Source organism: Pristiophorus japonicus, chromosome 9, assembly GCF_044704955.1.
Source record: "Pristiophorus japonicus isolate sPriJap1 chromosome 9, sPriJap1.hap1, whole genome shotgun sequence".
Taxonomy (NCBI): domain Eukaryota; kingdom Metazoa; phylum Chordata; class Chondrichthyes; family Pristiophoridae; genus Pristiophorus; species Pristiophorus japonicus.
The window spans coordinates 144362604-144390010 of NC_091985.1; the positions used below are offsets into that span (position 1 = coordinate 144362604).

General features: G+C 47.1%; 1 protein-coding gene across 3 annotated transcripts in view; it reads right to left on the minus strand.

Moving 5' to 3' along the window:
- The window catches only part of slc24a3 (solute carrier family 24 member 3), a 466872-nt gene that overhangs the window by 89803 nt on the left and 349662 nt on the right, over positions 1 to 27407 (minus strand). The window lies entirely within an intron of this gene.

The following is a 27407-nucleotide window of genomic DNA, read 5'->3' on the forward strand; positions in this document are numbered from 1 at the left end:
TTTGTTGCACTTTATCGTGGTTGCAATCGCTTTTTTTTTGAAGGCGATGAAAGAAAAAACAATTATTTACCTCACAGGCAAGGTCTCTGAAAGATAAAAATGCGTCCTCACACTCAGAAATATGTAACTAGGCAACTAGGTGTCGTAGTTCATTTATCACTCTGACTTGTGTTTAAATCTGGCCCAGTCCAATGGAATACAAGTTTCCTCTCGCTACTAGTTTTATCTGGCGAGTTTGGGTTATCTAAAGCTAATTCTCAGTGAATGTGCATCTGCCACACTAAAGTATTTTCCTAGCTTAACAGTAATGGGCAGTCAGAGACTACGAGGTTAGTCGGTATTGCAAGAATCATAGAACGATAGAAATTTACAGCACAGGAGGGGGACATTCGGCCCATCGTGTCTGTGCCAGCCAACAAAGAGCTATCCAGCCTAATCCCACTTTCCAGCTCTTGGTCCACAGCCTTGTAGGTTACGGCACTTCAAGTACATATCCAAGTTCTTTTTAAATGCTTTGAGGGTTTCTGCCTCTACCACCCTTTCAAATAGTGAGTTCAAGGTGAAAAAAATTCTCCTCAAATCCCCTCGAAATCCTTACTTTAAATCTATGCCCCCTGGTTGTTGACCCCTCTGCTAAGGTCCTTCCTATCCTCATAATTTGAAACACCTCAATTAGGTCACCTCCTCTGTTCCAAATAAAACAACCCCAGCCTGTCAAATCTTTCCTCAGCTAAAATTCTCTAGTCCAGGCAATAACCTCATAAATCTGCTCTGTATCCTCTCTAGTCCAATCACATCTTTCCTGTAATGTGACCTAACTAGTGTTTTATACAGTCCAAGCATAACCTCCCTGCTCTTGTATTCTATGCCCTTGGCTAATAAAGACAAGTGTCCCATATGCCTTCTTATCTACCTGTCCTGCTGCCTTCAGGGATCTGTGGACATGAACTTCAAGGTCCCTCTTTTCCTCTACACTTTTCAGTATTCTACCATTTATTCCCCTGCCTTGTTAGCCCTCCCCAAATGTATTACCTCACACTTCTCCCGTTTGAATTTCATTTGCCACTTCTCTGCTCACCTGGTCAGTCCATCGATATCTTCCTACCGTCTACAGCTTTCTTCCTCACTGTCAACCACACGGTCAACTTTTGTATCATCTGCAAAATTCTTAATCATGCCCCCGACATTGAAATCTAAGTCATTGATATATACCACAAAAAGCAAAGGATATAGTACTGAGCCCTACGGAACCCCACAGGAAACTGCCTTCCAGTCACAAAAGCACCCGTCGACCATTACCCTTTGCTTCCTGCCACTGAGCCAATTTTGGATCCAATGTGCTACTTTCCCTTGGGTCCTGTGGGCATTTACTTCTCTGATCAGTCTGCCATGTAGGACCTTGTCAAAAACCGTGGTTAAAATCCATGTAGATTACATCAAATGTAGTACCCTCATCAACCCTCCCTGTTACCTCCTCAAAAGATTCAATCAAGTTAATCAGACACGACCTTTCCTTAACAAATCCATGCTAATCTCGAATTGATTTATATTGGAAAGTTAAAAATGTGTTACATTCAGTTTCAGGTTCCATGGATGTTAATAGCTTAGACTTGAAGAGAATCCAAAAATTGAATCTGATCTGATTTGCTAATTCCATGTCCTTGGTAGATCTCCAGAGTATGTTAACAACGACAATGTTTAGAATGCAACTGCCTATTATAAGATTGAGTAATTAAGAAGCACTTTTTAATCTCATTCAAACCAGTTTGCTGAGAAATATCACTTCAATAGATAACATGACCAACGCGGTTTATTGAAACGGCCTGTCATTTTTAGGCATAGCTTGACACCAAACTATTACAAATGGATATATTTTCAATTCAGCATGGGCAGTGAGGCAATGGTATTCAGACAGTCACTAGACTTCGAACTATACACCATAAGAAAAAAACGCTAACAATACTCATTAAAAATGTTATGTTCAGAATAGCTCCACCAGACTGTGCATTGTAAGCTCAAACTGTTGTGACCTTGGTCTCTTTAATGTAACTCCAGAGTGAGGAAGCAACATGGTAGACTGCCTTTTATACCTGCTTGCCCAGGGTGTGCAGGTGACCCTTGGGTCTCCCACAGATGTGCCCCCTGGTGGCAAGTCTTACACATTGGTAATGTTTACATACATAACATAATTTCCCCCCCCCAAAGTCTTAGATACAAGTTATTTACAAGTTGAGGCGATCCGGGGCTCTGCGCTCCCGGGTTGATCACCTGAGTTGAAGTCCTGACATGGATAAGTCAGTCGGATCATTGCTGCACTGCAGTGTGGCTGGTCTGATCGGACTGTCAGGCATGGTGGGTTCATCCTCGTGGTTGACCACAAGGTCAATTGCTGGTTGGGTATGTGTGGGTGGATCAATGATGGTAATGTCCTCTTCAAACTGTTCTTGGTTGTCAGTGAATCGCAGTTTGATCTGATCCAAGTGCTTTCTGCACGTTTGTCCGTTCAAAAGTTTGACAACAAACACTCTATTCCCCTCCTTGGCTAACACAGTGCCAGCAACCCATTTGGGACCATGACGGTTATTAAGAACAAACACAGGGTCATTAACCTCAATGTCATGCGATACAGCCGCGCGATCGTGGTACATGTTATGCCGGTGACGCTGGGTTTCTACATGGTCATTGAGATCTGGGTGGACTAAGGAGAGCCTGGTTTTGGGTGCTGGGGGAACCCCGGTAAGCGAGTGGGGCCGCGTGCGGTAGCTGAGCAGAATCCGAAATAACCGGGTCTGCAGGGAACCGTCCGTCACGCGTTTCAAGTTCTGCTTGATGGTTTGGACTGCCCGTTCCGCTTGACCATTGGATGTGGGCTTAAACGGCACAGACCCGACATGCTTGATGCCATTGCGGGTCATGAACTCGTTGAATTCCGAATGGATGGACATTTCATCCTTGCGTCGGTGGAACGGCTTAATTTCGTCTTGCATTTCCCCGGGAACCGCCGACCAGCTCCCATTGAGGACACAGCTTTTTACTAGTGATAGCACAGGGTCCTGGCAATCCGTGATGGGTGACCCCTCACTCTCAAAAGCATCCATTACAAGAAGCAAGTCTGCGGGTTGCGCCATTTCCACCCCGGTGGTGGGCAATGGTAGCCGCCTGAGGGCATCAGCACAGTTCTGTGCCTGGTCTGTGGTGGATTACATAGTCATACGCAGATAATGTTAGTGCCCATCTTTGGATGCGGGACGAAGCATTGGTGTTAATACATAGAAACATAGAAAATAGGTGCAGGAGTAGGCCATTCGGCATCAACATTCAATATGATCATGGCTGAACATGCAACTTCAGTACCCCATTCCTGCTTTCTCTCCATACCTCTTGATCCCTTTAGCCGTAAGGGTCACATCTAACTCCCTTTTGAATATATCTAACGAAATGGCCTCAACAACTTTCTGTGCTAGACAATTCCACAGGTTCACAATTCTCTGAGTGAAGAAGTTTCTCCTCATCTCGGTCCTAAATGGCTTACCCCTTATCCTTAGACTGTGTCCCCTGGTTCTGGACTTCCCCAACATCGGGAACATTCTTCCTGCATCTAACCTGTTCAATCCTGTCAGAATTTTATATGTTTCTATGAGATCCACTCTCATTCTTCTAAATTCCAGTGAATATAAGCCTAGTCAATCCAGTCTTTCTTCATATGTCAGTCCTGCCATCCCAGGAATCAGTCTGGTGAACCTTTGCTGCACTCCCTCAATAGCAAGAATGTCCTTCCTCAGATTAAGAGACCAATATTCAAGGTGTGGCCTCACCAAGACCTTTGTGCCTTGTTGCCCCACAGTTTCTCAAAAGTCTTCTGGCTCATAATTGACTGACTCGCTCCCGTGTCCAATTCCATGGAAACTGGAATGCTGTTTAATTTGACTTTTAACATTATCGGAGGGTTTTTGGTAGTGAAGGTGTGTACCCCATACACTTCCTCTTCAGCCTCGGGTTGAGTTGCCTCTCTTACTTGTCAGCGTGATCCACACTGGATCGGTCATCTTCTGCCGACTTTGCCATGTTCTGAGTTGCAGCACGTCTGCACATTCACTGGAGGTGACCCATTGTTCCACAGCCCTTGCACACGTAGTGCTTGAATCGACATTGATGGGCTCGATGATTACCCCCGCAGCACCAACATGGTGCTAATGGATTCGCATTCACACCCTACTGCAGAGGTTTGGCCTCTGCGGGCGTGTAGGCCCTGCCATGTACAGTTCTGCCTGCTGAAGACATTGTTTTATGCACAGTACTTGCCGGTGAGCTTCGGTGCTGCAATGATATCTGTTTAGTATTATCATTCGTGGACATGAAAGCCTGGGCTGTTGTGATGGCCTTGCTCAGGTCTAGGGATTCGGCAGACAGCAGTTTGTGAACAATGACCTCATGGCCGATTCCAAGCACGAAAAGGTCCCGCAATACTTCTCCCAAAAATCCAGCAAATACGCACGGTCCCGCAAGGCGTCTTAGGCCGGCGACACATCCTGGCCCTCGGAGCGATGGTGCATATAAAAGCGATACCTGGCCATCAAGATGCTCTCCTGCGGCTTGAGGTGTCCCCGAACCAGTGTGCATGACTCTTCATATGTCTTCTCCATTGGTTTCGTTGGTGCTCGCAGATTTTTGATGAGGCCATACATCATGGACCAGCAACAGGTGAGGAGAATCGACCTGTGCTTGATCGCGGTTTCTTCCGTATCCAGCTCGTTGGCCACAAAGTACTGGTCAAGACGCTCAACAAAGGCTCCCCAATCATCACTCTCAACAAATCCTCAAGAATACCAACAGCAGCCATAACCACGTGAAAGTTCGTGATCTGTTACTCGTCACCAATTGTTATGTTCAGAATAACTCCACAAGACTGTGTATTGTAAGCTCAAACTGTTGTGACCTTGGTCTCTTTAATGTAACTCCAGAGTGAGGAAGCAGCATGGTAGTCTGCCTTTTATACCTGCTTGCCCGGGGTGTGCAGGTGACCCTTGGGTCTCTCACAGGTGCGCCCCCTGGTGGCAAGTCTTACACATTGGTAATGTTTACAAACAACAAAAAACAACTCCTAGAATGAAAACGATAGTCACTGGAGTAGACAGACAACATTTCCAAGCGTATGCATGTCCTTATTAGATGCAAATGTGGAGCTGTGTGTGAGCATCATAATGGACCAGGAATAATGTGTTGATTTTACTCAGCAGTCCAGGAACAGGTATTTTCCCAACCTGGAGAAGTATGCAATTAGAAATCAGCCTTGCCCTCCGTAGACCGAATGAAATTTGCCCAAAGCTCATCAACAGAGGTGACTAACCACAAGTAACACCTGTAAGAATATAAAGCTCTGAAGTTTCACCCTGCTAGCCTATCCCTTCATTGAAGGTGCAACTCCAAATGACAACACTTTGGGCTCAAACTTGGAGAGCGCTAAAAATCTACCGGAGCCACTGTGAGTCGGTGTTAACAGCTGCTGAAATTATTGGTGCTAGTCGCCAATTAACATTAGCCCAGCGCTAAACCAACAGTGCAAGGCTATTATTGTGGCGGTGGTCCCAGCAGGAGGCCCAATGTGGCGTGGCCGTAGCCTTGCACCAATAGCCTTCTCTTAAAGCAAGGCTCTCATTTTAGAAAGCAGTGCAGTCCCTTAAAGGGGAACTACCTTCTAAAATAAAAAAAAAGTCATTTAAAAATAGGCAGTTTTTAAGCCCTTACAGCTCAAATACCTTCTGAAAAAAAAATTATATTAAAAAGAATTCCCAAATGGGAGTGATCTGCTCTTAAAGCTGAATTGCCTTCCACATCTAAAAAAAATGATAAAAATGCTTCAGCACTAACACAAATGGCTCAGCAAGCTAGGAAGGGACACCCGGGGTCTCGCATGCAGCACTCCAGCTTTGTGCAGGGGGTCAACCCTGCGAGAGATGTCCTCTACCCACAGGGGCCAGAAGGCCCTCCAGAAAGAATGATGTGGGAGTACATCACCGAATGTCGCCCCCACCACCTGGCTCCAGTGCCCAAAGAAGCTTCATGACTCGTGTTAAGGTCAGTGAATGCATCATCAAAAGCCGTCGCCTACCAACTGCACCTCTAGGCTCACACACTGCTCAATGCACGACTCCCCCCCCCCCCCCCTCCCCCAATCCATCACCTACCAACAATCTGTGCCAAACATGAGGCTAGCCACCCATTCCTAGCCTCACCTCACCCCCTTGGAGGAGGAGACGATGCAGGCCATTCTAAGCAGGGGCATGGCTGAGCCCTTGGCCAGTGGCAGGGTTGAAAGGATACAAGATGATGGTATCCTCGTACGTTATCCTCCTTCTCGCATGCACCTCTTGCTATCCCGCCCTCCCCTCACCAAAACTCCACCCTCATGTCTTCCTTATTTCACACACCGTGGCTGGCCAAGAAGAGGGAGAGGAGGGTGAAGAAGAAACACCATCACTCGATTGCACACTCCCAGCCACCAGCTCCTCAAGGTCAACCAAAGCCACCTGCAGTGTCCCCCACTGAAAGTTAGCAGCCTTCCACCAGCCATGCTGCAGCCACTGGGATAGCACTGGGTGACATCAGTAGGATAGGCAAAGGCATACACAAGACAGTCAATAAGAGAATGCAGAAGGATGACAAGTTGATTTCTTGATGTCATATTGGATGAATAGATGTATAAAGTTGGATTGGAAAGTTTGCTTTGTGCTGGTTTTTATTTCAGTACTGTGGCCAAGAGGATGTTGTGATGGTCAGTAACAGAGGGACGGTAAGGTGTGGGACTAATGTTGAAAGGGGAATTGGGATTGTGCTCACTGGGACCGCAGGTGGATAATTCCATCCCGGATATCCCGGCCAGAAAGGGGCTGTCTGAGTTGCATCCTTCCTCCTGTGTCCTGCTCTTCCCTCTGTGAATGGATGCTGTAAATCTGAAATAAAAGCATACAATGCTGGAAATACGCAGCAGGTCAGGCAGCATATTGACCAGAGACGTGAACTCTGTTTCTCTCTCCACTGGATGCTGCCTGATCTGCTGAGTATTTCCAGCATTATATGCTTTTATTTCAGATTTACAGCATTTTCTGTCTTCTCAGAGGCCTTCCTTTACCATCCGAGGCCTTGCAAGCATCCAGCAGCACAATTTATAAACTTTTAACATGTATTGCACTGAGCCACTACTTGAATAAAATATTTAAAAAATCAGTCCAAAAACTAAAATGCTAACTTAACCGAAAGATGTGTATGTCCCTTTTCAGAAGTGTTGTCAGCATCTCCGTCAGTCTGCTGCACTCTCGCTCTTCAGAACGAGCTTAGGAACCAGCACTAAACTCAGCGCAAAGATCAAAGTTCACAGAGCGTGATGTTAAGTCGGCATTGCATGTTCTCCATATTTACATATCCAGGGCCAGCGCTGCTAAGGATCTCACAAAAATGGCGGCCGCCGAGTCCCGCGCCAGAGGCAGACGTCAGAATAGCCTCTGCCATTTCTTTCCAGGATTGCGATGCAAACAGCTAGCAGTAAGTAGCCCAATTTCTAGGCCATAATATTCAATTCTCACCAGCTGCAAATGACATTCTTAATATCCTAACATCACTCTGTCGTCAAGTGGCAGTATTGGCTTTCTAAAATCGAGCCTTACACTAATAGTTTTATTTCTAGGCTGGCACTCCCGTGCAGTGTTGAGGGAATGCTGCACTGTTGGAGGTGCCGGCTTTTTAATGAGAAGTTAAACTGAGGCCTCGTCTGCCCTCTCAGGTGAACGTAAAAGATCCCACGGCACTATTTCGAAGAAGAGCAGGGGAATTATCCCCAGTGTACTGGCCAATATTTATCCCTCAACCAACATCACTAAAACAGATTATCTGGTCATTATCACATTGCTGTTTGTGGGAGCTTGCTGTGTGCAAATTGGCTGCCACATTACAACAGTGACTACACTCCAAAAGTACTTCATTGACTGTAAAGCAGTTTGGGATGTCCTGAGGTCATAAAAGGTCCTGCATAAATGCAAATCTTTCTTTCATCTTTGCTCTTATTCTTAACCAGTTACTTATTCTGCTCTTTTTAAGGAGCGCGGCACTACATCATTTACCAGAGTCTACATTCTGCATATCCATATACACTTAAGAAAAAGAAGTTGAAGATTTTGTGACCTGCTTGTGTATATAACTGATCTCACTTATCCATGGCTTAATGATATGGAACGATGAGAAGTTAACTAGAACTATACGATTCCAGGCCGGGTTCAGCTGGCTGGCTGCTCCAACTCATGAATCTACCCTTACGATGCAAACTATTTCCAGAGGTTGCTGCGGTAAATTACGATTTGGTTTTGCGTGGCCCATGGAATTGATTTTACTTCTCACAAAGGAGTGAGCGCAACCGTTCTTTTTAAAAAAAAAAGTCTTGTAATTAACTAGTGTAACCAGGCATCTGTTGCAGAGTGAGCGACACAGTAAACTGGCAGCGGGGTGTCCCAATGTGTTCATTAAGAAAGCAAGCCCAGGGAAATCAACAACAACTTGCATTTATATAGCCCCTTTAATGTAGTAAAACATCCTAAGGCGCTACACAGGAGCAACATTTTAATCAACAACAACTTGTATTTATATAGCGCCTTGAACGTAGTGAAACATCCCAAGGCGTTTCACAGGAGTATTATGAGATTAAAAAATTGACACCGAGCCGCATAAGGAGAAATTAGTGCAGGTGACCAAAACTTGGTAAAAGAGGTATGTTTTAAGGAGTGTCTTGAAGGAGGAAAGAGAGGTAGAGAGGTGGAGAGTTTAGGCAGGGAGTTCCAGAGCTTAGGGCCTAGGCAACAGAAGGCACAGCCACCAATGGTTGAGCGATTATAATCAGGGAATGCTCAAGAGGGCAGAATTAGAGGAGCGCAGACATCTCGGGGGATTGTGGGGCTGGAGGAGGTTACAGAGATAGGGAGGGGTGGGGCCATGAAAGGATTTGAAAACAAGGATGAGAATTTTGAAATCGAGGCGTTGCTTAACTGGGAGCCAATGTAGGTCAGCGAGCTCAGGGGTGATGGGTGATCGGGACATTGTACGAGTTAGGACATGGGCAGCAGAATTTTGGATCACCTCTAGTTTACGTACGGTAGAATGTTGGAGGTAGGTCAGGAGTGTGCTGGAATAGTCGAGTCTAGAGGTAACAAAAGCATGGATGAGGGCTTCAGCAGCGGATGAGCTGAGGCAGGGCGGAGTTGGGCGAGGTTACGGAGGTGGTAATACGCGGTCTTAGTTATGCTGCGGATGTGTGGTCGAAAGGTCATTTCATGGTCAAATATTACACCAAGGTTGCAAAGAGTGTGGTTCAACCTCAGACAGAAGTTGGGGAGAGGGATGGAATTAGTGGCTAGGGAATGGAGTTTCTGGCGGGGACCGAAAACAATGGCTTCAAGCCTTCCCAATATTTAATTGGAGAAAATTTCTGCTCATCCAGAACTGGATGTTGGACAAGCAGTCTTACAATTTAGAGACCGAGGAGGGGTCAAGAGAAGTGGTAGTGAGGTAGAGCTGGGTGTCATCAGCGTACATGTGGAAAGCCACATAAGGAGCTATTAGGATAAGTGAACAAAAGCTTGATCAAGGAGGTAGGTTTTAAGGAGCATCTTAAAGGAAGAGAGAGAGATATAGAGGCGGAGAGGTTTAGGGAGGGAATCCCAGAGTTTAGGGCCCAGGCAACAGAAGACACAACCACCAATGGAGGGGTGAAGGAAATCACAGAAGCACAAGAGGCCAGAATTGGAGAAAAGCAGAGATCCCGGAGAGTTGTAGGGCTGGAGGAGGTTACAGAGTTAGGGAGGGGTGAGGCCATGGAGGGATTTGAACACAAGGATGAGAATTTTAAAATCAAGGCATTTTAGGACCGGGAGTAGGTCAGCGAGCACAGGGGTGATGGGTGAATGGGACTTGGTGCGAATCAGGATACGGGCACAGAATTTTGGATGAGCTTAAGTTTACATAGGGTGGAAGATGGGAGGCTGGTCAGGAGTGCATTGGAATAGTCGAGGATGGAGGTACAGAAGGCATGGATGAAGGTTTCAGCAGATAGGCTGAGGCAGGGCTGAGGCAGGGCTGAGTCAGGTGATATTACAGAGGTGGAAGTAGACTGTGTTGGTGATAGAGAGGATATGGGGTTGTAAGCTCGGTCCAGGGTCAAATAGGACCCTGCCAATAAGAACCATCACCATCCCTCAGCTCAAACTCAACCTGGACTGACGAGTGAAAATTTCCTCCCAGTTAAAAGCAAATTCCATTCTTTTTAAACAAAGCCATAATGTGCTTATAAATGTATGCTTCAGTTATGAGTTTGGTCATAAATCAATGTGCTACTGTGCTTGGAGAAACTCAGCTGGTTGTAAGATGGACACCATTGCTGCACCGTTGATGATTGACATCAGTGTGTCTGGCTTTTGTTTTTCAAAATATGTTTTCTGCTATTGCTGCATGCACTCGCTTTTATCCTGATAGCCCCCATCCCCTCCCTTGTCCTTCAGGTCACCTCAAATCACGAGGCTCCAACATGTGGGAGGACCAATTAGTTATTTTACTCTTCCCCTACCCACTGCTGACAACACGAGTCCTATGAAAGCCCCTTCTGGGGGACTTCCTGTTTCAGCTCCTCTCAGGTAGACATGGGCAGCCGACATGCAGCAAACCTTTCGGCACCGCTGAATCCCCCAACCCCCCCACACCAACCCCTCCCCCCGACATACCAACCCCTACCCCCCTCCTCCCCACACACCTCAACCACCAACCCCTCCCCCTCCACACACCTCCCCACCAACCCCCCCCCGCCACACCTCCCCACCAACCCCCTTCCCCCCACACCTCCCTACCACCCCCACCACCCCCTCCCCCCCACACACCTCAACCACCAACCCCTCCCCCCTCCACACACCTCCCCACCACCCCTCCCCCCCACCAACCCCTCCCCCCCCACCACCCCTACCCCCCCACACACCTCCCCAACAACCCCTCCTCCCCCACACACCTCCCCACCAACCCCTCCCCCCACACACCTCCCCACCAACCCCTCCCCCCACACACCTCCCCACCAACCCCTCCCCCACACACCTCCCCACCAACCCCTCCCCCACACACCTCCCCACCAACCCCTCCTCCCCCACACACCTCCCCACCAACCCCTCCCCCCCACTAACCCCTCCCCCCCCCACACACCTCCCCACCAACCCCTCCTCCCCCACACACCTCCCCACAAACCTCTCCCCCCACCAACCCCTCCCCCCCACACACCTCCCCACCAACCCCTCCCCCCCACACACCTCCCCACCAACCCCTCCCCCCCACACACCTCCCCACCAACCCCTCCCCCCCACACCTCCCCACCAACCCCTCCCCCCCACACCCCCCCTCCCCCCCACTAACCACTACCACCACCCCCTCCACCCCCCCACACACCAACCCCCACCATCCCCTCACCCCCCACTAACCACTACCACCACCCCCTCCCCCCCCCCACACACCTCCCCACCAACCCCTCCCTCCCACACACCTCCCCACCAACCCCTCCCCCCTACACACCTCCCCACCAACCCCTCCCCCCTACACACCTCCCCACCACCCCCCCCACACACCTCCCCACCACCCCCTCCCCCCCCACTAACCACTACCACCATCCCCCCCCACACCAACCCCTACCACCTCCTCCCTTCACAGCAGCACAGCGCAACTCAGGAACTGGAAGAATTTAGCCTGGCTCACTGGACACTGTTGCTTCATGCATTGCTAGACCAATGCACAGAACCTCTATCCCACCCTTTGGCATCGGGTGCTTTGAGCTATGCTGCATATAATAGAACTCTAAATAAACTGTAAAATGCCACATAAAATTTGTCTCATTAAACCACAAATATCTACTTTGTTTATGAGCCAGATTTAATGTGTGAAGTTTTATAGCATAGCTGCAGAGAACAGTTCAGCCATAAAAGATGCCATCCTTTGAATGTGGGACAGGAAGTCAAAGCCTTGGGTTGTGAAAATATGTAAAGCTGAGACGGAGCTGGATTTACCCCCAGTATCTCATCGTGCAGGGTTCAAATGTTAACACTCAATGAGAGGCTTTATTTTGCAGTATACTGTCAAGACCAAACAACAAGCACCACCTTACATTAGTGAGTAAGTTAAACAAAAGGCCCAGAACATGTCACAAGGGGAGAGGTGGGCAATGAGCCGGTAAATGAGGGGGGAGGGGAACAAATCAAAAACATGATCAAAGTGAAAGGCTTTTAAGTTGCTTATGAAGGCAGATAGAGAGTCAGAAGGCCAAGTGACTCAAAGATCAGATAGGGCCCAGAGTCTGGGGAACAAGCAGTAATCCAGACAGGATCAATAGGAAGCGAGGGACGTCAATTGGAAACATATGGTTGAAGATTGCTCCGATAAGATGAAACTAAGCCATGGAGGAATTTGAAGATGAAGTAAAGGCTCTCGATGTGCAGTTCCGGAGGAGCCCAGGAAAGCAGTGGAGCTGGGCGAGGATGGAGGTGATGGGTGTGGGAGAAGGTGCACTCGGGCTGCACACTTCCGGAGGAGCTGAAGTTTGTGAAGATTGGAGGTGGGGATGCCGGTGAGGAGAGTTGAGAAACCAATCTCCAGGCGAAGGAGGTGTAAGTAACAGCAGTGGGGTGAGGTCAGGGGTTCCGGCGGTGGAAGAATGCAATCTTAGTTTCAAACTGAATGTGAGGTTAAACCGTTCAAAGGTTTGCAGAGAACACGAAGGTTCTGCATCATCTAAACAAACATTAAAGGAGCAGTATGCAGTAATAAAGAGAATTAAAATGTTATTATTAATAGGCATTTACTGTTTAACATGAGTACAGTTTTTTTTTAAAGCTCTAATTATTTCGAACAGTCACTAAATTTGCCAGACCCACCAATTTGCTTTTTTCGCACAGTGGGTGGGGCTGACTTGCTGAGTGCCACTCTGACTGGACTCCTTCAAGAAGCTGTAACTTTGGATTCTTAGGTCTGCTTCGGGATAACCTCAAAAGAGAGTGCTGGCAGCTATTTTACTTAGTGCATTTGCATGTGCTACGTTGATCACCAGTGTGATTTTGAACTGCATTTTAAAAATGTACATCAGACGTTGAATGTTCTTTTAAAAACACAAGTCCACCTTTTCCACATATTTCCATGTCTTGTGACGTGAAAGCTTTTAGATTTAAGGGTATAGTATCAATACATTTTCTTCAGCAATATTAGAACTGCCACCATGATCTCAGTCCTACCCTGCTCCTTGTTCAATTTTGGTCTGGCATAGGGTCATCATCATAGGCAACCTCTCAGAATCCAGGAAGACTTGCTTCCACTCTTAAAATGAGTCCTTAGGTGGCTGAACAGTCCAATACAAGAGCCACAGTCCCTATCACAGGTGGGACAGATAGTCATTGAGGGTAAGGGAGGGTGGGACAGGTTTGCCGCACGCTCTTTCCACTGCCTGCGCTTGAATTCTGCATGCTCTCGGCGACGAGACTCGAGGTGCTCAGCGTCCTTTCAGATGTACTTCCTCCACTTAGGGCGGTCTTTGGCCAGGGACTCCCAGGTGTCGGTAGGGCTGTTGCACTTTATCAGGGAGGCTTTGAGGGTGTTAACCTTGTGGAGACAGTGGGCAGGGAGAAGAAAGATTTTGTATAGAAGGAATGATGGCAAAATATGGCAATGTGTGTCCTGCTTATTAAGGCTGACAATTGGTCATTTTGGTCTGTCAGTGTGATCAATTTTGATGTATGTCTCCCTTACAAACAAACGCAGCTCCGTGTGCTTAAATAGCCTCACAACCTGTGTCAATCATGCTAGTCAGAAATATCACACCTAACATTGGGTCAAAATTAACTGTAGCAAACTTCGCTGGGGAAAAGACCGAGCTTGGAATGAGCAGCACTGAGATTCTGAACTCACTTGAATGGTACAAATATTTTCAAGGAACACCCAATATTGAGCATAGCATTGAGTAGAATAAACCAGTTGCAGTGCTATAAACATAGCCATCTGTTGTACTAATGTGAGAGGTTGCACCGTCAGCTCACTGAGGTGTTAGGAATGTCTCTTGGAATCTCTATTTACACAGCAAGAAAGATCAAAAAACACTGGCAGAAAAAATGGTATTAAACTCCAGTTTTGTTCCTGCTAATTTTAATTTTCTTTGCACAAAGAGAAGAGATACTTTACTTAAGCATTCACTTGACCTCCAAACTGCACTTCAGGGGTCAATGGAGATGGAGAGTTAAAAAAGTGTTATTTTGTCATTTTTTTCAAAATAAAATTCATTTTTCTCCTAGTGTACAGAAAGTAATATGCAGAGTGGGCAAAGAGTTCCAAAATCTGGTTCCAATTCTTAAACTGCTGCCAAAGGATAGTTGACACAATGACATTATTCCCACAGAGCCCTTGCACCTAAACATCCCTATTACTCATCAGAACCAGCTTTCTGGGTCATTAACAAGTCAATAATAAAGGCTCAGATATATTGGGGACTACGTCAACTCTGGATGAATGTATGATTTAATACCCTAAGCGAAGAATATTTGCAATAAAAAAAAAACTGCACTAGCTGGAGATGAATTACGCAGGCTTGATACTCTGTACAAATATCAATGGGCTGCTCGCACAACAAGAACTGGGAAAAAGTCCACGGTCAGAGTAACTGTAAAAAATAACATGATGCCTACTTACATCGCTGTGAACACAGATCTAATATTATATCCTGCTGTAATATATAAATATTCCATATATTATTCTCTTAAAGGAGTTGACTCCTGGCTGGGATATCAGCTCATGGAACCCTTGCCCAAGTGACCACTCTTCATAAGAACATAAGAATTAGGAGCAGGAGTCGGCCATACGGCCCTTCGAGCCTGCTCCGCCATTCAATGAGATCATGGCCAATCTTCGACCTCAACTCCACTTTCCCGCCCGATCTCCATATCGCTTGAATCCTCAAGGCCAAAAAGCTATCTACCTCAGTCTTGAATATACTCAATGACTCAGCAGCCACAGACCTTTTGGGTGTGGATTCCAAAGATTCACAACCCTCTGTATAAAACACTGGTTCAGCCCCAACTGGAGTAGTGTGTACAGTTCTGGCCACCACATTTTAGGAAGGATGTGAAGGCCTTTAGAGAAGGTGCAGAAAAGATTTACGAGAATGATTCCAAGAACGAGGCACTTCAGTTCTGTTGATAGACTGGAGAAGCTGGGGTTGTTCTCCTCGGTCAGCGAAGATTGAGAGGAGATTTGATAGAGGCGTTCACAATCATGAGGGGTCTGGACAGAGTAGATAGAAAGAAACTGTTCCCATTGACAGAATGGTCGAGCAGCAGAGAACACAGATGTAAGGTGATTGGCAAAAGAACCAAAGGCTGATGTCAGAAAAAACTTTTTTACACCGTGAGTGGTTAAGATCTGGAATGCACTGCCTGAAAATGAGGTGGAAGCAGACTCAATGAGGTGGAGCTGGATAAGTATCTGAAAGGAAAAAAAATGCAAGGCTACAGGGAAAGGGCAGGGAGTGGGACTAGCTGAAAGTTGGTATGGGTAGATGGGCCGAATGGCCGCCTTCCGTGCTGTAACCATTCTATGATTCTATTCTCTGAGTGAAGAAATTCATCCTCATCTCAGTCTTAAATGGCTGACCCCTTATCCTGAGACGATGCCCCCTAGTTCTAGACTCTCCAGCCTCTAGACTAAACAATCTCTCACATCTATTCTCTCAATCCCCCAGAATCTTGTATGTTTGTTCTAAACCCCAGAGAGTACAGGCCCAATCTATCCAATCTCTCCTCATAGGACAACCCTCTCATCCCAGGGATCAATCTAGTGAACCTTCGTTGCACCGCCTTAAGGCAAGTATATCCTTCCTCAGATAAGGAGACCGAGAGGCCGAAATTGCCCACTGCCCGAAATGAGTCGCATCTACCGTTCTTGTAGTGTCCCGTCTGCCCCAATGCATGGGGCGGACAAGACGAAGATATTCAGCACTTGGTGTTTTTTTTTGCAGCGGGGCGGAAGTACGGTCGGGTTGGAGTAGCCATCACTAGCGGGGCGGAAGTGGGGGCGGGTGGGAGTGACCGACGCTGCAAGTCATCATGCTGTCCCACCCCATCAGTTAAAGGGGAGGGCTGCTGCGAACTCTGCAGCCACTTTTAGTGGCAAACACTGGACCACCAGGGAGGGTTTCGGCCGGGCCAGCGGCCTGGACACAAGAGGGGGTGTCAGGCTGCCTATTGGCGGCCCGGTAGAACCCGCGACCATAATTGTCATCCTGACCCGGCAGTCGGCTGAAAAAAATAATATGGCGACGTCGCCGCCAAGCTACAGAAAGGGCACCGGCAGCAAAAGCTGTCGGGGGCACTGACCGACGGTATACAATTTCCCGTGGGACAATTTTGGAAAGGGGTCACCGCCGGTCGGTAAGGGGTCGGTGCGTGCACGCCATGGCAGGAAAACGGGTGGAGAGATCCCCTACACCGCTCCAAAAGTGAAAAGGGCAATGTTAAAAATGGCGGCCCCTCCACGGCCAGTCCGCACCAACCCGTGGCTGCTGCTTTCAGGCGGCAATGGGTCTTTTAGAAAGGGCCAATTTCGGCCCCCAAAATTATGCACAGTACTCCAGGTGTGGCCTCACCAAAACCCTGTACAATTGTAGTAAGACGTCCTCGCTTTTGTATTCCAGCCACCTTGCAAGAAAGGCCAACATGCCATTTGCCTTCCTAGTTGTTTGCTGTACCTGCATGCTAACTTTCTGCGTTTCCTGTGTGAGGACACCTAAATTTCTCTGAACACCAATCTTTATTCGTGTGAGCCTGGCCAGTGTTGGCATGCTATTTAATCATGGAAGTTTTTATAGCCTGTCCATATCTAACATCCAAAAGCCTGCATCTCCCAGAAGGCATTAGTGGGCAATGATCAGTAATGCGAACGTTGGCTGATTTTCCCATTCCCTGTCCCAGTGACGTGATGCCAATTATACTGTTCCGACTGCCAACCTGGCTGAGATCAAGCTAATTTGGCACAGGCTGGGAAATTGATCCTGGGATCTTCTGATCGGTCTAATTCAGCTGCTGACTGACTTTCTTGTCGTCTTTTCCTTTTTCCCTTTAGGTGTAGAGTCTATCGTTTCCTCTTGCTTTCCAATCTACAGTCTGCTTAGGCCCTTATGTTTTATGCCCCGGAGAAGCAAAAGGCAGCAAATAGAAAATGGTGCGAGTTACCACAGCATTCTACACAAGAGTGTGAGTTCACAATCTTTGGGTGGTAGGGCAGGACATTGTGATCTCATGTGGGAGACTGTAGGCCTGGCAAAATGGACACTGATGATCCCTGAAGTTGCTCCACATGAAGGCCCTGGTTTTCCTGAAGGAGACAGGGTAGAACGTCTAACTACATTGTTTCTTATTGATTTTGTTTTGAAATACTAAACTTTTTTTTTTTAAGGTGCAGTTGGAAGTCACAAGAAACAAAAAAAAGTCAGCTTTACTCTTCCTGCCTCTGCCTCATTAGCTCTGGAGTCCCCCCAAGGATCTAACCTCAGCTCACTCGTCGACATGCTGCCCCCTTGGCAACATCCTCTGAAGACATGGACTCAGGTTCCCCATGTACGCTGGTGACACCCAGCTCTACCTCACCACCATCTCTCTCGATCTTTCCATTGCCTCTGTTGTCAGACAGCTTGTCCAACATGCAGTCCTGGATGAGCTTCAATGTCCTCCAGTTAAACCCAGTCACTCACTTCGTACCCTTGCCACTGATTCCATCTCCCCTCCCCGGCCACTGTCACAGAGTGAACCAGAATACTCAACCTCTATTGTCCTATTTGACCTTTAACTGAGTGTCCAACCCCATAACCTCTCCATCACCAAGATCCCTATGTCCATCTCAGTAACATCGCTCGTCTCCGCTCCTACCTCAGTCCATCTGCTGCTGAAACCCTCGTCCATGCCTTTGTCACCTCCAGACTCAATTATTCGAACAGGGTGACTATTTGCACTAGTTTTTTGTGTGACCTTCTGCGCATGCACACATTGGACTTCGTCCCTTCTTTCAGCATGGGCCCTCGATCCGGGCGTGCATGCGCAGTGCAACGCATGAGGAAATCGGAAGTGGGGCCACGAGCCGTGTGGAGCTGGAGCTGCTTCTAGCTTTTGGATTATCTGGAACATTTTCGCGACCTTGTGTGGGAGAGAAAACATTGGAGGTAGTGGAAGAGAGACTGGGGCGGGTTGCTGGGAGAGAGAGACTGGGGGAGGGGGGGGGAGTGCTGGGAGAGAGAGACTGGGGGGGTGGGGGAGTGCTGGGAGAGAGAGATGGAGGGGGGCTGGGAGAGAGAGACTGCGGGGGGCTGGGAGAGAGAGATTGGGGGGGCTGGGAGAGAGAAACTGGGGGGGGGGGTGGGGAGAGTGACTAGGGGTGGGGAGAGAGAGAGAGAGAGAGAGAGAGAGAGAGACTGGGGGGGTAGGGGAGAGAGAGACTGGGGGAGTAGGGGAGAGAGAGACTGGGGGGGAAGAGAAACTGGGGGGAAGGGGGGAGAGAGACTGGAGGGAAGGGGGGAGAGAGACTGGGGGGAAGGAGGGAGAGAGACTGGGGGAAAGGGGGGAGAGAGACTGGGGGAAAGGGGGAGAGAGACTGGGGGAAAGGGGGGAGAGAGAGAGAGAGAGAGAGACGAGGCGGGGGAGGAGAGAGAGAGAGAGAGAGAGTGGGGGGAGGGAGAGAGAGTGGGGAGGGAGAGAGAGTGGGGAGGGAGAGAGAGTGGGGAGGGAGGGAGGGAGAGAGAGAGAGAAAGATGGGGAGAGAGAGAAAGATGGGGAGAGAGAGAGAGAGAGAGAGAGAGCGCGAGAGAGACTGGGGGAGAAAGACTTTGGAGGAGCAAGAGAGACTGGGGGGGGGAGAGAGAGAGAGAGAGAGAGAGAGAGAGAGAGAGATTGTGTGGAGAGAGACAGAGTCTAGGGGAGAGAGAGAAGCGGGAGAGGGGATCGGAGGGGAGAGAGGGAACTCGGGGAAGACGGATCACGTTCTTCCAATCCCCTTTACACCCACACCCGATTTTCTCGGAAAGTTTGGTGTGTGTGTGACAAGGGACATCATTGGAGTGGATGAAATGCAGAAGTCACGACACTGTCACTATTCACTTCATTTCTAATAAACCTGTTAACAATCCGTGACCCACACACAATGCCCCATCTATGGCGGGGTGGGGGTAAGGTCAAGAACTTGGGCTGGGATGAGGTCAGGAGCTTGGGCTGAGGATCGGGCAGGAATTTGGGCTGGGGCGGGGGGCGTCAGGAACTTGGGCTGGGGGGGGTTGTGTGGGGTGTGGATAAGGAACTTGGGCTGGGAGGAGTGGGTGGGGGGGGCTTGAACTTCGGCTGAGGGTGTCAGGAACCTGAACTGGGTGGGGTAAAGAACTTAGGCTGAGGACCATGCACTTGGGCTGGAGGTGGTCAGGAACTTGGACTGGGGTGGGGGGTGCAAGGAAAGACTGCTGGGGGAGGCATGAACTTCGCCTGGGAGGGGGGGGTGAATGAACTTAGGCTTGGGTTATCAGGAACTTGTGCTGGGATGGGGGAAGCTCTATCATGTTTGAAGTCAGAATGGCTCGAATTACACTTTGCAAATTCACTCAGAACTCAGAACTTGGGCTGGGCGGTTCTAATTACTAATTCCAAAGAAACTTCTGGGTGTGGCTTATCCTCCAAAGGGACCAATCAGCAATCAGGTCATGTGATGATGTGAGCCTATCAGAGCTTTTTGCTCGGAGAAATAGCTGTGTCCTTATTCAAATGCTTTCCTGGCTGGTCAATCTCTGTAATCTTCACATCATCCAAAGTTCTGCCGCCTGTATCATATCCCTGCACCAAGTCCACTCACCCAGGCCAAAACTAATAACCCATTTTATTTACAAAATATTTAATTACACAGATGCAAAATATTATATTACACATAATTCACAATACAATGTATGACTTGCATTTTACTTTAAACTATTTCCAAAACCAAAATAATACTGTCCAAAATTGTTAGTATCGTTGCAGAGTCTTTTAACTGATTCTTTGATAGAAGAGAGATTTTGAAGCAAGATGGAGCGCTGTCTCCATCACAATGTGCTCATCTCTTTATCAGGACATTTTGCCAGGAATAAGCAGCTGATGACATGTAAATCTGGTATGTGGTGCTAGACTTTGATTCCGAGAACATTAAGGTGGCTAGCATGTTGCAGACAACAAAAAGCAAGTCATTTAACCTCTAAATTATAAACTGCAGCAAAATTGAGATGATGTAATTGATCTGAAATCCGATTTTTGATTTCTAGTTCCAGTCATTATTGGGATATAAAAGAATGGAGAGAGTTATGCTCAAGTCTCCACTGTTGAGTTGGTAATTTCAGTCACGCTTGCGTGGGGAGGAGCTAAATGGGTCAGGTGTCTCCCCGCAACAGGAAGGAAAACTGGATGGTGCATCATCCCCCCAGACTATTGCTACATGCCTCTTGCAAAAGTCATCACCATAGGAGGTCCCTCCAACGAGGATGACTTGCTTCCACGAGTTCACAGGTGTTTCGATGAAGGACCCGATGTTCCAGTCCTGAACTCCAGTTGAGGGGGGTAGAAGATGCCTGTGCGTGGATGTTTTTAACGTGTGGTGACCGTTGCACACCAGCCACCACACGGACTTGACAGAGCTACGTAGCACTGGGGGCAGCATGAGAGCAGGCTCAGCCACAAAGATCGGCCAGGAAGTTACATTGGGGAGAGATTGGGGCAAAATAGGGGTGCATACTCTCTTTGGATGGTAATATATATGAAAAAAATCCATTCATTTCTTTCAGAGATATCTCCACATTGCAGGACCTGACCAAGGATGGTGTCATTGTGACAAAGAGCAAAATATAAGTTCACTGCACTTGATAATCACATAATGTAAAATAAAAGGCTTTTTAAAAAATAACCTCATAAAATGTTAGCTATTTGCACTTTTTGCAATGGATTTCAAGAAACTCTTATAAATCAAAGTATATAATCCAACATAAGATTTATTTAGGGTGGATCACAGAAATGCTACGAAGATTATCCCACTAGCTCATATCTAAATATTAAAAGGTCAAATCTTTGGAGAGCTGTGCACTGCTCAATCATAGAAATTTACAGCACAGAAGGAGGCCATTTCAGCCCATTGTTTCCATGCCGGCCGACCAAGAGCTATCCATCCTAATTCCACTTTCCAGCTTTTGGTCCGTAGCCCTGTAGGTTACGGCACTTTAAGTGCAGATCCAAGTACTTATTAAATACTCTGAGGGTTCCTGCCTCTACCACCCTTTCAGGCAGTGAGTTCCAGACCCCCCACCACCCTCTGGGTGAAGACATTTCCCCTCATATCTTCTCTAAACCTCCCCCCATTTACTTTAAATCTATGGCCCCTGGTTGTTGACTCCTCTGCCAAGGGAAACAGGTCCTTCCTATCCACTCTATCCAGGCCCCTCATAATTGTATACACCTCAATCAGGTCTCCCCTCAGCCTCCTCTGTTCCAAAGAAAACAGACCCAGCATCTCCAATCTTTCCTCATAGCCAAAATTTTCCAGTCCAGGCAACATTCTTGTAAATCTCCTCTGCACCCTTTCCAGTGCAATCACATATTTCCTGTAATGTGGTGACCAGAACTGCACACAGTACTCCAGCTGTGGCCTAACCAGTGTTTTATACAGTTCAAGCTTAACCTCCTTGCTTTTGTATTCCATGCCATGACTAATAAAGGCAAGTATTCCATATGACTTCTTAACCACCTTATCTACCTGGCCTGCTATCTTTAAGGATCTGTGGACCTGCACTCCAAGGTCCCTTTGTTCCACTTTTCAGTGTCATACCATTTAATGTCTATTCCCTTGCCTTGTTAGACCTCCCCAAATGCATTACCTCACATTTATCCACATTGAATTCCATTTGCCACTGTTTTGCCCACCTGACCAGTACATTGATATCTTCCTGCAGTCCGCAGCTTTCCTCTTCATTATCAACAACACAGCCGATTTTAGTGTCATCTGCAAACTTCTTAATCATACCCCCAACATTCAAGTCCTTGATATATACCACAAAAAGCAAAGGACCTGCAGAACCCCACTGGATACAGCCTTCCAATCACAAAAACACCCATCAACCATGACCCTTTGCTTCCTGCCTCTGCGTCAATTTTGGATCCAACTTGCTACTTTGCCCTGGATCCCATGGGCTATTACTTTTGTAACCAGTTAGCCATGTGGGACCATATCAAAAGCCTTGCTAAAATCCATATACACTATATCATATGCACTGCCCTCATCGACCCTCCTGGCTACCTCCTCGAAAAATTCAATCAAGTTAATCAGACACGACCTTCCCTTAACAAATCCGTGCTGACTGTCCTTGATTAATCCGTATCTTTCTAAATGAAGATTTATCCTGTCTTTCAGGACTTTTTCCAATAATTTTCCCACCACCGAGGTTAGACTGACTGGTCTGTAATTACTCAGTCTATCCTTTCTCCCTTTTTAAACAAAGGTACAACATTAGCAGTCCTCCAGTCCTCTGGCACCGCACCTGTAGCCAGAGTGGACTGGAAAATGATGGTCAGAGCCTCTGCTATTTCCTCTTTTGCTTCTTAACAGCCTGGTATACATTTCATCTGGGCCTGGGATTTATCCACTTTCAAAGCTGCTAAGCCCCTTAAATACTTCCCCTCTCATTATGTTTATCTCGTCTAATATTTCACACTCCTCCTCCCTCATTGCAAAGTCTAAATCGCCCCTCTCTTGTGAAAACGGATGCAAAGTATTCATTAAGAATCCTACCCACGTCTTCTGCCTCCACACAGATTTCCTTTATGGTTTCTAATAGGTCCCACTCTTTCTCTAGTTATCCTCTTGCTCTTAATGTATTTATAAAACATCTTTGGGTTTTCCCTAATTTTACTTGCCAACATTCTTTCACGCTGTCTTTGCTTTCCTGATATATATTTTAATTGCACCCCTGCACTTCTTGTACTCCTCTAGAGTTTCTGCAGTGTTGAGTTCCCAGTATGTGTCGTAAGCTTCCCTTTTTTTCTTTATCTTCCCCTGTATGTCCCTTGTTATCCAGGGGGCTCTAAATTTATTATCCCCACCCATTTTTTTTAAGGAAATATACTTGCTCTGTACACCCAGGATCTCCTCCTTGAATGCCTCCCACTGCTCTGACACTGATTTACCTTCAAGTAGCCATTTCAAGTCCACTTTGGCCAAATTCCATCTCAGTTCAGCAAAATTGGCTTTACCCAATTGAGAACTTTTTTCCCTGCTCCACCTTTGTCCTTTTCCATAACTACCCTAAATCTTACTGAATTATGATCACTCGTACCAAAATTCTCTCTCACTGATGCCCCTTCCACCTGCCCCTCTTCATTCCCCAAAACCAAGTCCAGAACTGCCCCCTCCCTTGTTGGGCTTATTACATACTGGCTAAAGAAGTTCTCCTGAATACATTTTAGAAATTCCGCACCCTCTGTACCATACACACTATCTTATTCCCCAGTTAATATTAGTGTAGTTGAAATCTCCCACTATTACAGCTCTATAGCTTTTGCACTTTGCAGCAATTTGCCCACATATTTGTTCTTCTATCTCCCTGTGACTGCTAGGAGGTCTATAGTACACTCCCAGTAGTGTGATCACCCCTTTTTTGTTCTTTAATTCAACCCATATGGCCTCGTTTGATGATCCCTCTAATAATAATGATCCTTCTCATAGCTGTAATTGGTTCTTTAATCAATACTGCGACACCCCCCCCACCCCTCTCCTTTTTTACCCCCCCTCTCTATCCCGTCTGAAAGTCCTGTATCCAGGAATATTGAGCTGGCATACCTGCCTTTTTTTCAGCCATGTCTCAGTAATAGCTGTAATATCGTACTCCCAAGTCAATCTATGCTCTCAGCTCATCTGCCTTATTTCCAATACTCCTTGCATTGACGTATATACCATTTTGCATTGCCACACTCCCCGGTTGTCTACTTTCCAGCCCTTGTTTCCTCTGTCTTCCAAATTCACTTTCTACTTCTACTTCTCTGCTGCCCAGTTCCAGCTTTGCTTCTCTTCCCACTGAATCTATTCTCCGCTTCCCAACCCCCTGCCAAGCTAGTTTAAACCCTCCCCAACAGTTCTAGCAAAAACTCCCACGAGGATACTGGTCCCAGCTCACTGCAGGATCTAGTATGAGCTGGAAGTTGGAAAGATGACTCTCAGATATGGTGTCCTGTCCCAGGATGAGTAATCCAGTCTGTGAGCTAAAGCAACATTTTTTTTTAAAGTGGAAATGTAAACTGTATTGAGCAAGTCAAAACCACGTGAAAATAGGACACACATTTTGGTGATTTTTTTTTGTATTCATCAAACTGAGACTGTCACACTTTTCAAACTTGGTTATGGGGCCTGGAATTTCCGCTATCGCAGAATCCCGATACATCTTCAGCAAGGCAGGAATTCCATCTGCCACAAAGATGCATTCTGGCTCTGGTCAATTTTACAGGCTCAGGCCACCTTTCAAGTTCTAGGAGGCCTTCCTGGCCTCTGCAGAGGAGTTGGAGAATGTAGAAATGCAACAGAGCTTATGGAACTGACCATTCTGCAATCAATTTCATCGGTTTTGTGGTCCTTTAACATGTTTAAATCCTCCTTTTGCTGCTATGTTACTGTAGCAAAAATGACAAAAAATGTCTGGAGGATGCATTTCCATAATTTGCATACTATTCCCATATGATCAACCACGTATTATATGTCACCTGTCACTTCCAGTGAAAAATACAGGGTAGATAAAGGGGATCCAGTGGATGTAGTATATTTGGATTTCCAAAAGGCATTCGATTAGGTGTCACATAAAAGGTTGCTACGCAAGATAAGGGCTCATGGGTTTGGGGGTAATATATTTCCCCGGATAGTGGATTAGTTAATGGACAGAAAATGGAGAGTCGGGTTAAATGAGTCATTTTCTGTTTGGCAGGCTATAACTAGTAGGAAGCCACAAAGGTCAGTGCTGGTGCCTCAGCTATTTACAATCTAGATCAATGACATAGATGAAGGGACCAAGTTCAATGTATTCAAGTTTCCTGATGATACAAAGCTAGGTGGGAGGAGGAAATAAAGGGGCTGAAATAAAGGAAATAAAGGGTGCGGGGTTCGAAGCTGCCGGTGGCTGGGCGGTATGGCCGCCCTTAAAGGGGAAGGAGCACTGCTGCGGCCGCCATTTTGTTTTAATTGTCAGCCATCTCCTGAGTCGGTCCAACAATGGCGACCACTGGTTCGGCTGGGTCACCAACAGGCAGCCCGGCACCCCTTCTTGGGTGCCAGGCCACTGGCCCGACTGAACCCCTCCCTGGTGGCCCGGTGTGTGCCACAGAGGCCTCACCCGGCCTCGCAGTACTCCTCCCCCTTTGAGTGAAAGGGAGGGACGTTGCAACGTGTCAGCGCGATGTAACACATCCGCGTCACGCTGATGGACAGCACCTCGCTCCCACCCCGCTACCGTCTCTAACAGCGCGGGGAAGCACTTTTTGATTTAAAGAGCCCAATTTCCTGGCTCTTCTTCTCTCTGTTCCCCCCACCCCCCCCTGATAGGTGGTAATAATTCAAATAATTCGAATTATCCGCCTGAAATGGGGTGGAGCGCAATTTCCCCCCCCCCCCCCCCCAAAGTGCCTGCAAAGGGATATAGATAGATTAAATGAATGGGCAATAAGCTGGCAGATGGAGTATAATGTGGGAAAATGTGAGGTTATTCACTTTCGTAGGAAGAATAGAAAAACAGAATATTTTTTAAATAATGAAAAACTATTAAATGTTGGTGTTCACAGAGATTTAGGTGCCCTCGTACAGGAAACGCATACAGGTACAGCGAGCAACTAGGAAGGCAAATGGTATGTTGGCCTTTATTGCAAGGGGGTTGGAGTGCAAGAGTAGGGAAGTCTTGCTACAATTATACAGGGCCTTGGTGAGACCACACCTGGAGTGCTGTGCACAGTTTTTGTCTCCTTATCTAAGGAAGAATATACTTGCCTTGGAGGCGGTACAATGAAGGTTCACTAGATTGATCCCTGGGATGAGAGGGTTGTCCTCTGAGGAGAGATTGGGCCTATACTCTCGAGTTTCGAAGAATGTGAGGTGAACTCATTGAAACATACAAGATTATGAGGGGGGTTGACAGGGTAGATGCTGAGAGGTTGTTTCTCCTGGCTGGAGAGTCTAGAACTAGGGGTCATGGTTTCAGGATAAGGGGTCTACCATTTAAGACTGAGATGAGGAGGAATTTCTGAACTCAGAGGGTGTAAATATTTGGAATTCTCTATCACAAAGGATGCTGAGCAATTGAGTATATTCAAAGCTGAGATAGATATAGAATTTTGGACTCCGGGATATGGAGATCGGGTGGGAAAGTGGAATTGAGATCGAAGATTAGCCATGATCTTATTGAATGGCAGAGCAGGCTTGAGGGACTGCATGGCCCTTTCCTGCTCCCAATTCTTATGTCCAATGTGCAAGGACAAACATGGATCCGATAGATTGTCTTCTGCCTCATAACTCGAGTGGGAGATCTTGCCATCCGGATCAAATAATCCCAAATAAATGATGGGGCAGATGTAGAGTAAAGCTGCCTCTATACTTTGCTCAAAATGTGTCTTGTTCCTAATCTGAAAAAAAGACTCCTATTGTACTTGCGCATGTGTTTCCACTTCTCATGTCACATATCCTTGTGGCCTTCGTGTGAAATTTCTAGGTTGTTAAAATGTGTGGGCAGTTCTGAGAAGGAATTTCTTCTCCCAGAGGGTTGTGAATCTGTGGAATTCTCTGCCCAAGGAAGCAGTTGAGGCTAGCTCATTGAATGTATTCAATTCACAGATAGATAGATTTTTAACCAATAAGGGAATTAAGGGTTACGGGGAGCGGGCGGGTAAGTGGAGCTGAGTCCACGGCCAGATCAGCCACGATCTTTTTGAATGGCGGAGCAGGCTCGAGGGGCTAGATGGCCTACTCCTGTTCCTAATTCTTATGTTCTTATTATGTTTATAGATTCAAACTGGGAGCTTTTTTCATGTAGGACCTTATTCTTCCTGTTCCCTTACAGGTTACTTCCATTGGCAGCAGCACTATTGAATGCAACCCCGTAGCATAAGCAACCTCGTGCGGAGTTGTTGGAGGCAATAAGATTTTGGTCTGCAGGTAGCTTCTTTTTATACTTCTGCCTGTCTAGTATCCCTGACGGCAGAGGTAAGCGGATAGTGTCGGCCGCACTCGTGTGTGATCCGCCATCTTGGTTCCGGCCACTGGCAGATCAAGTTCTTGGCCAGAAGGTCAAG